Genomic DNA, 13,252 nt, shown 5'->3' with positions numbered 1-13,252 from the left:
AGGAGATACAATTTCACAGACTTCATCCTGGTCCTCTAGCTCTTAAAATATTTTTGCCTTGTCTTCGGTGATGTTCCTTAAACCTAAGATGCAGGAGATGTGTTATACATGTATCACTTAAAGCTGGGAACTGCATAACACTTGTTATCTCCAGTTTCATCAGTTATGACTTTTGTAATGACCTCTGCCTGTTGGAAAGAGAAGTTTCCTTGTTATGTGCTAAGATCTTTAGTTTTCTGTGGGTTTAAGAATAATATTTAGTGTGCTGTGGTTTTTTGTGATACATAAAGAAAAATAAAAATGAAATATAGAAATAGAAGACAAAAGAGAAACATTTCTGGTTCACCTTGAGTGAGTCAGAAATGGAAGCAAGCTCTCTTCTCCTCCAGAAAAGGTTGTCTTCAGATTGGCAGGAAGGGTTTGCCCAAGGAAAAAGGAATGTTTGCAATGATTGAAACTGTGTGGATGCATAAAGCTGTAGGCCTTCGAAGATCCCTTCTGATTGTGTCATGGTTTGAAACATATACAGTATAAAGACAGTGAATTCAAAGGTTGCATGGAATCATGCCTGAGAAGCTGCACTGAGAGGCTGTCTTCTGTAAGACAAGAAGGCTATCAGAACAAAACAAGAAAGGAAATGTTTTACTGATTAACATGCAAGGTTTATGATTTTTGTTTTCTTTGGTTTTTTTTTTAAAGCTAGATAGAATTCCATTTGTGTATATTATAGTGAGTGAGGTAAATCAGACATCTCATGGCAAATGCTACATGCTCTCTTTTATTGGTGTGTTATAATTCAGAGTCTTTAGATGTGTGTGCATACCTGGAATAATTGCTGATATTAGGAAAAATAAAATAGGATCATGGTGGATAGAAGGGGAGGGGAGAGAAGGAACTCTAGAAACAGGGGTAGTAGGATATATGTGCTACAAAATGAGACAACATAGAGGACATTAATTTGGACGATGAGAGGGAGAGGGAGGTATAGGAGGTATAAATGAAATAGCAGTAAGAATGATTTAAAGGCCAATTTGAAAAGTGTATCATTATATATATATATATATATATATATATATATATATATATATATATATATAGTGTGTGTGTGTGTGTGTGTGTGTGTCTGTGTGTGTGTCTGTATGTGTGTCTGTGTAGTTTAAATATAAGTTATGCACATGGGGTGATAGTGCTTCTCCCAAGAGCTATAGACCAACAAAAATCCCAGTGCCAGCAATGGAAAAATCCTTTTGAGTTGTTTAAGAGAGTCCAAAAAGAATATGGGATATCGTTGCCCTTAGTCACCATGGGGTACTTGAGAGAAATAAAAACCTATTGCTAAGGACATCACAGGATTCAGAAACTGAATTCGGAAAATGTGGAACCTGCACTCATATAGAATCTTCTCTTAGGACTAGCTTTTACATTATCTGAAAATTCTTTGCAAGCATCCAAGGAAGAAAAGCGGTTAATATTCCTAGACAAAGGCTTGTTAATCACAAAAATGACCTGCATGACAAGAGATCCTCAAGGGTATAGTAAGTGGCACTCATATCTCGTCTGTAACCAACAACTATCTAATTGGAGTTAAGACCCACTCAGTAGGAGATAATTCATGCTTGGTATTGAAAACCTAGCCAATTGATCATGGCCTCCTGAGATATAAACCCAGAGCAGAACTTAAGTACTACCATTTTCCAAATTCAGTATACTGTTTTTATTATTTTCTTTATTTACATGTCAAATGTTACTCCCTTTCCTCATTTCCCCTCAGAAAACCCCCTATTCGATTCCCCCCTCTGCCTGCTCACCAACCCTCACACTCCCATTTCCCTGTCCTGGCATTCCTCTACACTGGGGCATAGAGCCTTCACAAGGCTCTATAGACCAAGGGCCTCTCCCATTGATGTCCAACAAGGCCAATCTTTGCTATATCTGAAGATAGAGCAATGGGTCCCTCCATTTGTACTCTTTGGTTGGTGGTTTAGTCCCTGGAAGCTCTAGGGGTATTGGTTGGTTCAAATTATTGTTCCTTCCATGGGGCTGCAAACCGCTTCAGCTCCTTGGGTCCTTTCTCTAGCTCCCCCATTGAAGACTCTACTCAGTCCAATGGTTGGCTGAGAGCATCTACCTCTGTATTTGTGAGGCACTGGCAGGGCCTCTCAGGACACAGCTATATCAGGCTTCTGTCAACAAGAACTTGTTGGCATTCACAATAGTGTCTAGGTTTGGTAACTGTATATGGAATGGAACTCTATGTGGGCCAGTCTCTGGATGGCCTTTCCTTAGGTCTCTGCTCTGCACTTTATCTCTCTATCTCCTCCCATGGATGTTTTGTTCCCCCTTTTAAGAAAGACTGAAAAATCCACACTTTGGTCTTCCTTCTTCTTGAGCTTCATGTGGTCTATGAATTGTATCTTGGGTATCTGAGCTTCTGGGATAATATCCACTTATCAGTGAGTGAATACCATGTATTTTGTTTTGTGATTGTGTTACCTCACTCAGGATGATATTTTCTGGCTCCATTCATTTGCCTAAGAATTTCATGAAGTCATTGTTTTTAATAGCTGAGTAGTACTACACTGTGTAAATGTACCACAATTTCTGTATCCATTTCTCTGTTGAGGGACATCTGGGTTCTTTCCAGTTTCTGGCTACTATACATAAGGCTGCTATGAACATAGCGGAGCATGTGTCCTTATTACATGTTGGAGCATCTTCTTGGTATATGGCCAGGAGTGGTATAGCTGGGAGAACTCAAGACATTAGACACCATAGAATCAAATAACCCTATTAAAAATGGGGTACAGAGCTAAACAAAGAATTCTCAACAACTGCTAAGGATTCTCAACTGAGGAATACCGAATGACTGAGAAGCACCTAAAGAAATATTCAACATCATTAGTCATCAGGGAAATGGAAATCAAAACAACCCTGGAATTCCTCCTCATACCAGTCAGAATGGCTAAGATCAAAAACTCAGGGGACAGCAGATGCTATTGAAGATGTGGAGAACATTCCTCCATTGCAGGTGGGGTTGCAAGCTGGTACAACCACTCTGGAAATCAGTTTGGCAGTTCCTCAGAAAACTGGACACAGTACTACCAGTATAGTTTCAAGTTGCATTCTAAATTTTTATTTTTATTATTTTTATTATTTTTATTTTGATCAACTGTTCCTTAATTTTCTTTTTTTATTAGATAATTTGTATATATATATTATATATATGTGTGAATATATATACACATATATATATTACATATATATATACACACAGATAATTATTACCTTACTGTTAATCAAAAAAGTTTCTTTTTACAGCAGATTAAAAACATTACATGGCTCTATATCTCATCAAAATACAAAGAGGAACTAGCAATGGCATGCACAACATAAATTGACAAATCTGTAATACAATCCCTATACGTTAAGCTTAGAGAACATCATGGAATAGCAGGAAGAAATATTGTAATAGTCAGGGAACCAGGAGGCCTTTAGCAAGATAGTGTTTTCTATATATTATAAGGACGCTCCATCCACAAAATCTCAACAATGTAGACACCAACAAGACCTTCACAGCGACATCACCAGCAGACATGACAATAAAGGTATTAAAGATGTCATGGAGCTTTACTCCTAGATAAAGAACAGTTTGTAATTCAAGACTGCTGAGATGTGGAAATGCAGACTTCTATAGGAAAGAGACATTTGACAGGTTATCAATACTGCATGGTCACTCCTAGATGTGTATATAGGAGCAAATATAAATGAAATTAGCAGCATATAAATAGGCAAAAACATGTATGAGAAGTGAGGTGGCACAAAAAGGGAGAGAAATAGGATGAAAATTATTCATATATAGCATACATATACAAACTTTTCCAAGAATTAAAATTTAAATTCAGAACAGAAAATGAAAGTAATGAGCTACATGAGATTTCTGTGGGGAGGAAATATTCTCACTGTTGATAATGGAGTAATTCATTGTAGAAAAGGATGAGAAACAGGTCTAAGAGAGCAAAATGTACTGCATTCCAAAAAGGCACAGAATTGAGCAAGATGGTATGTATCTAGGCAGTGCTCAGCTGCACAAAAATCATGTGGCAGTGACCATAGGAATCAAAAAGCGTGAAACTCAGTCACCTGAGACTGATATAAGCAGGACACTGGAAACAGAGCGGCTGATCTCTGTGCAGCTAAAGGGCTCCTTTTTTCCACTTCTGTTGATTTCTCCTAACAAAAACTGGGATGATACTCTTGAGAGGGAGAGGAGAAGGTAGTCCTCACCCCACTGGATATTTGCTGGAAGTTCAGAGTCAACCTCACTTGAGTCAGTCAATGAAGAGAAAGCTTACATTGTTCATTAAAAATTTGACTTCCTCATCTGATTAATGATTTTTATTTACGTTAAAAATTTTTATTGGTTAGGTCATTATTTAAGATGTATTTATCTGAAAAGAAGCTTTGTGTATGAGAACCAATTATTTGGTTGCAAAGGCAAAACATAAGCAGTTATTAGGACCCAGGTATTAATCCTACTAGAAACCTCCACAGGAATATTTTTCACCATTCTTTCTGCTCTCCTTAACCAGGCCCAAAAGATGCAGTGATACTCTGAGGAGATGCTCTCTCTATTTTGTCCTCTGCATAGAGGTTTTGAGAAAATTTCATTTCAGTGTTATGACCACTGCCTCCTCACTCTCCTCAAGATCAGGGCCTGTGTCCTGCCTCCTGTTGGTGAGTTCTTAATATAGACCCTGGATCATCTATAAGATAAACAGATTTAACTTGGGCAAACACTGCATCTACTGCCCTATGCTTGATACAGCGATTGTGCTTTGACTTCACTCCTGACCTCCAAAGATATGTGTTTTACACCAGCTCAGCTACAAGTTTAATTTTCAGTTCTCAGCTTTTGGTTTTTTGTTTGTTTGTTTGATTCTGTGTTTTGTTTTTGTTTGTTTGTTTGTTTTATGATGCTACATCTAAAGAAACTATTACTCTAAACATTTAATTTGGAATGTTGACACAAATACAAATCTCATTTAGTTTGCTGCATATCCTTCAGCCAATAAAACATGGAATAATCCAACAATGAAATCCATGGACATTCTACTTAAGCATAGTCAATGACATAGTGAAATGAAATAACATTTTCATAGAAATTATTGCTATTTTGAATATACATTTCTTAATGTCCATAAGGTTTATTACTTTTATACTATGTCAGGCTATCTTTTGCAACATGTTTACATAATGCATATTTTTAAAATTAATTCAGAAATTATAGGAATGGCAAAAGTTTCCAGTTTCTACAACTCAGTGCTATGTTTTTATGCATGATCTTTAATTCTTCCTAAAGATGAATATTCCCTTGGCAGCTTTTATTTTAGTTCATCCATTTTCTCAGAGTGAACAGTTATCATGTCCCTAAGCTTTTGCTATTATGAATAATGCTGCAATAAAATTTATGGATGTCTATGAGTTTATTCTTATTTTTCTAGTACAAACTTAAATTGGCAATTTTATATGCCCTCATAGACTTATTTAAATGATCCAACTTTCTTTCTAAGCTGATACAGCTCTGATTCTTAAAATTTCTAGCAAGTTTACTTGAAATTCAGGTTTGTGTTTGAGAAATATACTTTAAAACTATTTTAAATATTTCTATTATGCTTTAATGTGCATTTTATATTGTAATATGGCTAATCTGAGGTTTTAGAAATATAAACATTTCTACTTCCATTATTGAAGCATGGTGGAGTTGGGTCCTCATGTCAATATTAACAATTGATAGTGTCTTCTAGTCTATTTTTAAGATAGTTTTTAAACAGTAATATTTCATGGTTTTTGCTATTTTCATATATTCATTGCTACTAAGGGTTATCAGTTTATGTTTTGTACCTATGTTACAGTTCCTTCATATATAAGAGCCAATCATCTGAACAATAGAACATGAACAAGGTTACATAAAAGGCAAGCAGTTCTGTAAAATCAGTGGAAAAGACAAATTATCTAGATATAAATATGGAAATCGGGACACGTTTACATTTTCATTTGATTTTAACACATTAATTTGGGGGCACATTACCAAATTTGTTTTATTTGAAATACATAGACTGAATAGATGTATACAGACAGACATACAGACATTTAACAAATATACCTACCTAACAATGTCCACAATAATGTATTTTTCAATAAAATCTATTTAACCTAGTGGTTCTATGTTATCATTACTTGAAGAAGATTCTCATCAAGTATGGATTCATGGGATTGTTTTCAGATAACATCTACAAATATCGAGCTAAGAATAAGTAAATATGGACCCGAGGGGCCTTCTGAGTGTGTTTGAGCCATTGACTTAGGCCGTTCTCTCTTGACCCAAAGTCCCCTCTGCAATGGCGACTCAGTGGCACGGCATCCAGCAGCTACTGCAGGTTGAGAAGCGGGCTGCCAAGGTGTCTGAGACCCGCAAGCGAAAGAACCTGAGGCTGAAGCAGGCCAAAGAAGAAGCCCAGGCTGAAATTGAGCAGTATATCCTGCGGAGGGAAAGGGAGTTCAAGACAAAGGAAGCTGCGGCACTGGGGTCCCATGGCGGCTATAGCAGTGAGGTGAAAAAAGGAGACCATCCTCTAGAACTACTTCGAGCAGAACAGGGATGAAGTCCTGGATGACCTCTTGGCCTTTGTGTGTGACATTCTACCAGAAATCCAGGAAAACTTCCGCATAAACGGATAGGAGGCAGAGGTGCCTTCCTTCTCTGTGGGTTGACATGGGATCTAGCCCCATAGAATAGGAAACCTGCACAGAGCCCAAGTTCTGTTCTGGAAGGCATTAAATTATTTCTCTATGCTGTTGTAAGATCCTTCTCTTTATGAAAGTATCAAATATAGCTTTGTGTACAGACTTATTACATACCTGGTTTCATCTTCTTATCTTATGTGTCTTTAAGGAGTATATGTCACCTGTTTTCCTGTGTCTTCATGCAAGTAATGGAAATCAATGTTGACTTTTATTTTATTAGTCCAGTCTAATAAATTTACTCCTTTTCTTGCTTTTGAAGAAAGAACAGGAGTAAATTGTTCTACTTTTTTAAAGGTCAGGCATTATCTATGAAAAATAGCTATTAGTAACTCCTATGAAGAAGCAGTCAGCCTTTCAGTACTCTATCCTGGGTAATTTAGGACACTGAATATGATATACCTGTTCTGGCTGCAGTTAGTATATCCTAACCCAAATCATTAGATGCTAGGACTTAACTTGTTACATGTTATTTGGTCTGCTTGAAATCATTTAAAAGTAAAACTTTGTCTTGCCTTTCAAAAAAGGAATAAATAAATATAATATGATGAAAATAATCTTTCCATAATATTCTATAATATTTTGTTCATTTCTGATATTTTTGCTTCTAAACCTTATTATCTCAAAATATATATTTGGATTTCACACAAAGGAATCTTCATGCCTGGGTTAGTAAAAGAATTTATTTGTAGATGTGAGCTGAAAGTGAAAGCTACTCACTGTCATTATTGACTCTTACAGTTTTCCAGCCCCAAGTAATTAGCCCTTCCATAGTGCTGAAATCCCCTTTGATTTAAATATCAAATTAAAAAGAGAATGAATGTGTTGCTATATACAGCTATGCCATAGTCAGTGTTGTGTGATGTATTTCACTATCACTGATCAGAGATTTAAGCTCATTTCTAGAGGTTAATTATAAATTTTACACCTATAGTTAAAGTGTCAAAATGTGCCTTTTTCAGTCTTGAAGAAAATGAGTCTTTTCCCCGAGGATGCATTGGTCAGCTTGTCACTACAAAGAATGCCTTTCTTTCTACACCCTATAGGAGTGGAAGGAAAAATGAAAATAGAATATTAGAAATGATAACATAAGTATAGAGGAATATAACTATAGAGGAATATCTTGGTTAAAATAGGGAATGTTTAAGAAACCATAACCGATGAACCACAGAGCTTTGTTTCCAATGTTTATAGTTCTCCCTGATTGTGGTGAGCAGTGGAAAAACAATACTCATGCTTAATTTCTCAAAAATATAAAACGTGTAGAAAACATTTTATGAAATAAGAGAGAGAGAAAATTAATTTAGTAAACACAGAGTCTTACAATGCAATACCAGGAGTGCCTGAAAAGTGTATGTAGAAATGGATAAAGGCAAGCTTGATAAATGCACTATCTCACACACTTAAAACCAATTTTCTGTTTGGTAGAAACTATTCAAATCTACCTAGCAAGTTCCAGATACAGGATAAAGTGGCACAAACTGAAGTCACAGTGATTTGCGATTTTAAACATTATATAGTCTAAATTGCAGGTAGAATTTATGAAAGCCAAACACATGAAGGAAAAAAACCTGAAAGATGTATCCTGAGATTTATATGTAGGTTGGGGATATCGGTCAAAGTCTATGACATCTGAGTTTAGGAGTAGATGTAAACTTTTAAGAGCTATCGCAAATCACTGTGACTTCAGTTTGTGCCACTGTATCCTATATCTGAAACTTGCTAGGTAGATTTGAAGAGTTTCTACCAAACAGAAAATTGGTTTTAAGTGTGTGAGATAGTGCATTTATCAAGCTTGCCTTTATCCATTTCTACATATTTACATACACTTTTCAAAATATTGTTTACATCACTTAAATACAATTTTCATTTCTCAATTTTGTAGCAACATGAATGAAATATCCTAAACAATCTGAAATAAAACATTTTAAAATGGAACACAAACATATAACAAGGTTCTGATGATTTATTAATGGGAGATAAATTAATTGTACAATTTCATGCATTTCTAAAGGCTCCCTGTTGGAGCACATGCCTTTCAAATACAACAACAAAAAATATAAATGAATGCATCACAATATTTTTGCTCAACACTTAGAAATGTTTTCTTTGATGATAGAATTTTGTCTCTCTTTGAAAATATAATCTAAGAATAACATATTTATATTACTTGTGGTTGTTTCTTAACATTTTCTATCAACAATACTTGTCCTAATAAGATATATAAACTAATTTTTTCATAAGATAGAAGACTGCATTGTTATACAGTTTTTATGTATGTGAATGTGAAAAATACTTGCATTTATACTTTGTCATGGTTTGAATATGCTTGGCCTAGGGAGTTGCACTATTTGGAGGTATAGTTTTGTTGGAGTAGATGTGTCACTGTGGGCATGGACTTTAAGATCCTAATCCTAACTGCCTGAAAGTCAGTATTCTGCTAACAGCCTACAGATGAAGATGTAGAACTCTCAGCTTCTTCTGTACCATGCCTACCTATATGCTGCCATGTTTCTACTTTGATGATACTGAACTGAACCTCTGAACCTGTAGTCCAGCCCCAATTAAATATTGTCCTTTATAAGACTTGCCTTGGTCATGATGTCTGTTCACAGAAGTAAAACCCTAAGACATACTTTAAAAAATAACTATTAAATATATTTTGTAAGAAAAACTATTACAGATTATAGTCTCAAGAATTTTTATTCTTTTTCAAATGAATCTTAGAATGCAATCAGTCAAATATATGTGAAAAATATATAAAACATTTCATATAAAAATTCTACATTATTAAAACCAATTCCATCTATTAAATTTTTGGGTTTTTAATAATTAAAATAATTTAATTTATTTATTAAAATATAAAAATTATGTTTCCATATTTTTAAAACACCCATATATAATATTTAAGACTTTAAAATTTCCCATGTAAAATATATTTAATATGCACTTACAAATTGGGAAATGACCTTCATCAACCCTATAACTGACAGGATATATCCACAATATATAAAGAACTCAAGAAGTTAGACGCAAAGTAACCCAATTTAAAACTGGGGTATAGGGGTAAACAGAGAATTCTCAACAGAGGAATCCCTTATTGCCAAGAAACAAAGATATGTTCAGCATCTTTAGTCATCAGAGAAATACAAATCAAAATGACTCTGAGATTCCACCTCACACCCATCACAATGTCTAAGATAACAAACTCGAGGAACAGCACACTATGGTGACGAGGTGGAGAAAGGAGTTGTACAACCATTCTAACAATAAATTTGGCAGTTTATCAAAAAATTGGAAATAGTTCTCCCTCAAGCCCCAGCTATACTACTCTTGGGAACATACCCCAAAGATGCTCCAACATTTCACAAAGACACTTGCTCAACTATGTTCATAGCAGCTTTATTTGTAATATCCAGAAACTGGAAAGAACCCATATGTCGCTCAACTAAAGAATGGATGAAGAAATTGTTTTTCATTTACACAATGAAATACTAATCAGTTATAATAAACAAGAATATTATGACATTTGGAGGCAAGTGAATGGAACTAGAAAATATTATCCTGAATGAGGTAACTGAGACCCAAAAGGACATACATGGTATGTACTCATTATAAGTGGGTGTTAGGCATGAGGTACAGGATTATTGTGCTTCAGTTCACAGACCCAAAGAAGCCAAATAACAGAGTCTAATAAAGAACTTTTGAATCTTCCTCAGAAGGCAAAATAAAATAAATATCTGAGGTGTATAAAAGGAGGGAACTGGGTAGAAGAGGAGATGGGGAGTGGAACTGGCAGGGGCAATCACTTTTTTTTTTTTTTTTTTTTTCCATTTTTTATTAGGTATTTAGCTCATTTACATTTCCAATGCTATACCAAAAGTCCCCCTTACCCACCCACCCCCACTCCCCTACCCACCCACTCCCCCCCTTTGGCCCTGGCGTTCCCCTGTACCGGGGCACACAAAGTCTGCGTGTCCAATGGGCCTCTCTTTCCAGTGATGGCCGACTAGGCCATCTTTTGATACATATGCAGCTAGAGTCAAGAGCTCAGGGGTACTGGTTAGTTCATAATGTTGTTCCACCTATAGGGTTGAAGATCCCTTTAGCTCCTTGGGTACTTTCTCTAGCTCCTCCATTGGGAGCCCTGTGATCCATCCATTAGCTGACTGTGAGCATCCACTTCTGTGTTTGCTAGGCCCCGGCATAGTCTCACAAGAGACAGCTACGTCTGGGTCCTTTCAGTAAAATCTTGCTAGTGTATGCAATGGTGTCAGCATTTGGAAGCTGATTATGGGGTGGATCCCTGGATATGGCAGTCTCTACATGGTCCATCCTTTCATCTCAGCTCCATACTTTGTTTCTGTAACTCCTTCCATGGGTGTTTTGTTCCCACTTCTAAGGAGGGGCCTAGTGTCCACACTTCAGTCTTCATTTTTCTTGAGTTTCATGTGTTTAGGAAATTGTATCTTATATCGTGGGTATCCTAGGTTTTGGGCTAGTATCCACTTATCAGTGAGTACATATTGTGTGAGTTCCTTTGTGATTGTGTTACCTCACTCAGGATGATGCTCTCCAGGTCCATCCATTTGGCTAGGAATTTCATAAATTCATTCTTTTTAATAGCTGAGTAGTACTCCATTGTGTAGATGTACCACATTTTCTGTATCCATTCCTCTGTTGAGGGGCATCTGGGTTCTTTCCAGTTTCTGGCTATTATAAATAAGGCTGCTATGAACATAGTGGAGCATGTGTCCTTCTTACCAGTTGGGGCTTCTTCTGGATATATGCCCAGGAGAGGTATTGCTGGATCCTCTGGTAGTACTATGTCCAATTTTCTGAGGAACCGCCAGACTGATTTCCAGAGTGGTTGTACAAGCCTGCAATCCCACCAACAATGGAGGAGTGTTCCTCTTTCTCCACATCCTCGCCAGCATCTGCTGTCACCTGAATTTTTGATCTTAGCCATTCTCACTGGTGTGAGGTGGAATCTCAGGGTTGTTTTGATTTGCATTTCCCTGATGATTAAGGATGTTGAACATTTTTTCAGGTGCTTCTCTGCCATTCGGTATTCCTCAGGTGAGAATTCTTTGTTCAGTTCTGAGCCCCATTTTTTAAGGGGGTTATTTGATTTTCTGACGTCCACCTTCTTGAGTTCTTTATATATGTTGGATATTAGTCCCCTATCTGATTTAGGATAGGTAAAGATCCTTTCCCAGTCTGTTGGTGGTCTTTTTGTCTTATAGACAGTGTCTTTTGCCTTGCAGAAACTTTGGAGTTTCATTAGGTCCCATTTGTCAATTCTCGATCTTACAGCACAAGCCATTGCTGTTCTGTTCAGGAATTTTTCCCCTGTGCCCATATCTTCAAGGCTTTTCCCCACTTTCTCCTCTATAAGTTTCAGTGTCTCTGGTTTTATGTGAAGTTCCTTGATCCACTTAGATTTGACCTTAGTACAAGGAGATAAGTATGGATCGATTCGCATTCTTCTACATGATAACAACCAGTTGTGCCAGCACCAATTGTTGAAAATGCTGTCTTTCTTCCACTGGATGGTTTTGGCTCCCTTGTCGAAGATCAAGTGACCATAGGTGTGTGGGTTCATTTCTGGGTCTTCAATTCTATTCCATTGGTCCACTTGTCTGTCTCTATACCAGTACCATGCAGTTTTTATCACAATTGCTCTGTAGTAAAGCTTTAGGTCAGGCATGGTGATTCCACCAGAGGTTCTTTTATCCTTGAGAAGAGTTTTTGCTATCCTCGGTTTTTTGTTATTCCAGATGAATTTGCAAATTGCTCCTTCTAATTCGTTGAAGAATTGAGTTGGAATTTTAATGGGGATTGCATTGAATCTGTAGATTGCTTTTGGCAAGATAGCCATTTTTACAATGTTGGTCCTGCCAATCCATGAGCATGGGAGATCTTTCCATCTTCTGAGATCTTCTTTAATTTCTTTCTTCAGGGACTTGAAGTTTTTATCATACAGATCTTTCACTTCCTTCGTTAGAGTCACACCGAGATATTTTATATTATTTGTGGCTATTGAGAAGGGTGTTGTTTCCCTAATTTCTTTCTCAGCCTGTTTATTCTTTGTGTAGAGAAAGGCCATTGACTTGTTTGAGTTAATTTTATATCCAGCTACTTCACCGAAGCTGTTTATCAGGTTTAGGAGTTCTCTGTTGGAATTTTTAGGGTCACTTATATATACTATCATATCATCTGCAAAAAGTGATATTTTGACTTCCTCTTTTCCAATTTGTATCCCCTTGATCTCCTTTTGTTGTCGAATTGCTCTGGCTAATACTTCAAGTACTATGTTGAAAAGGTAGGGAGAAAGTGGGCAGCCTTGTCTAGTCCCTGATTTTAGTGGGATTGCTTCCAGCTTCTCTCCATTTACTTTGATGTTGGCTACTGGTTTGCTGTAGATTGCTTTTATCATGTTTAGGTATTG

General features: G+C 36.6%; 1 pseudogene; it reads left to right on the top strand.

Moving 5' to 3' along the window:
- Gm5283 (predicted gene 5283) lies at positions 6,324-6,939 on the top strand (annotated as a pseudogene).
- Positions 6,940-13,252: the final 6,313 nt, after the last annotated feature.

Source organism: Mus musculus, chromosome 3 (assembly GCF_000001635.26).
Source record: "Mus musculus strain C57BL/6J chromosome 3, GRCm38.p6 C57BL/6J".
NCBI lineage: Eukaryota > Metazoa > Chordata > Mammalia > Rodentia > Muridae > Mus > Mus musculus.
Note: the sequence above shows the minus strand (reverse complement) of the source record. Positions and strands in the feature narration are given on the sequence as shown.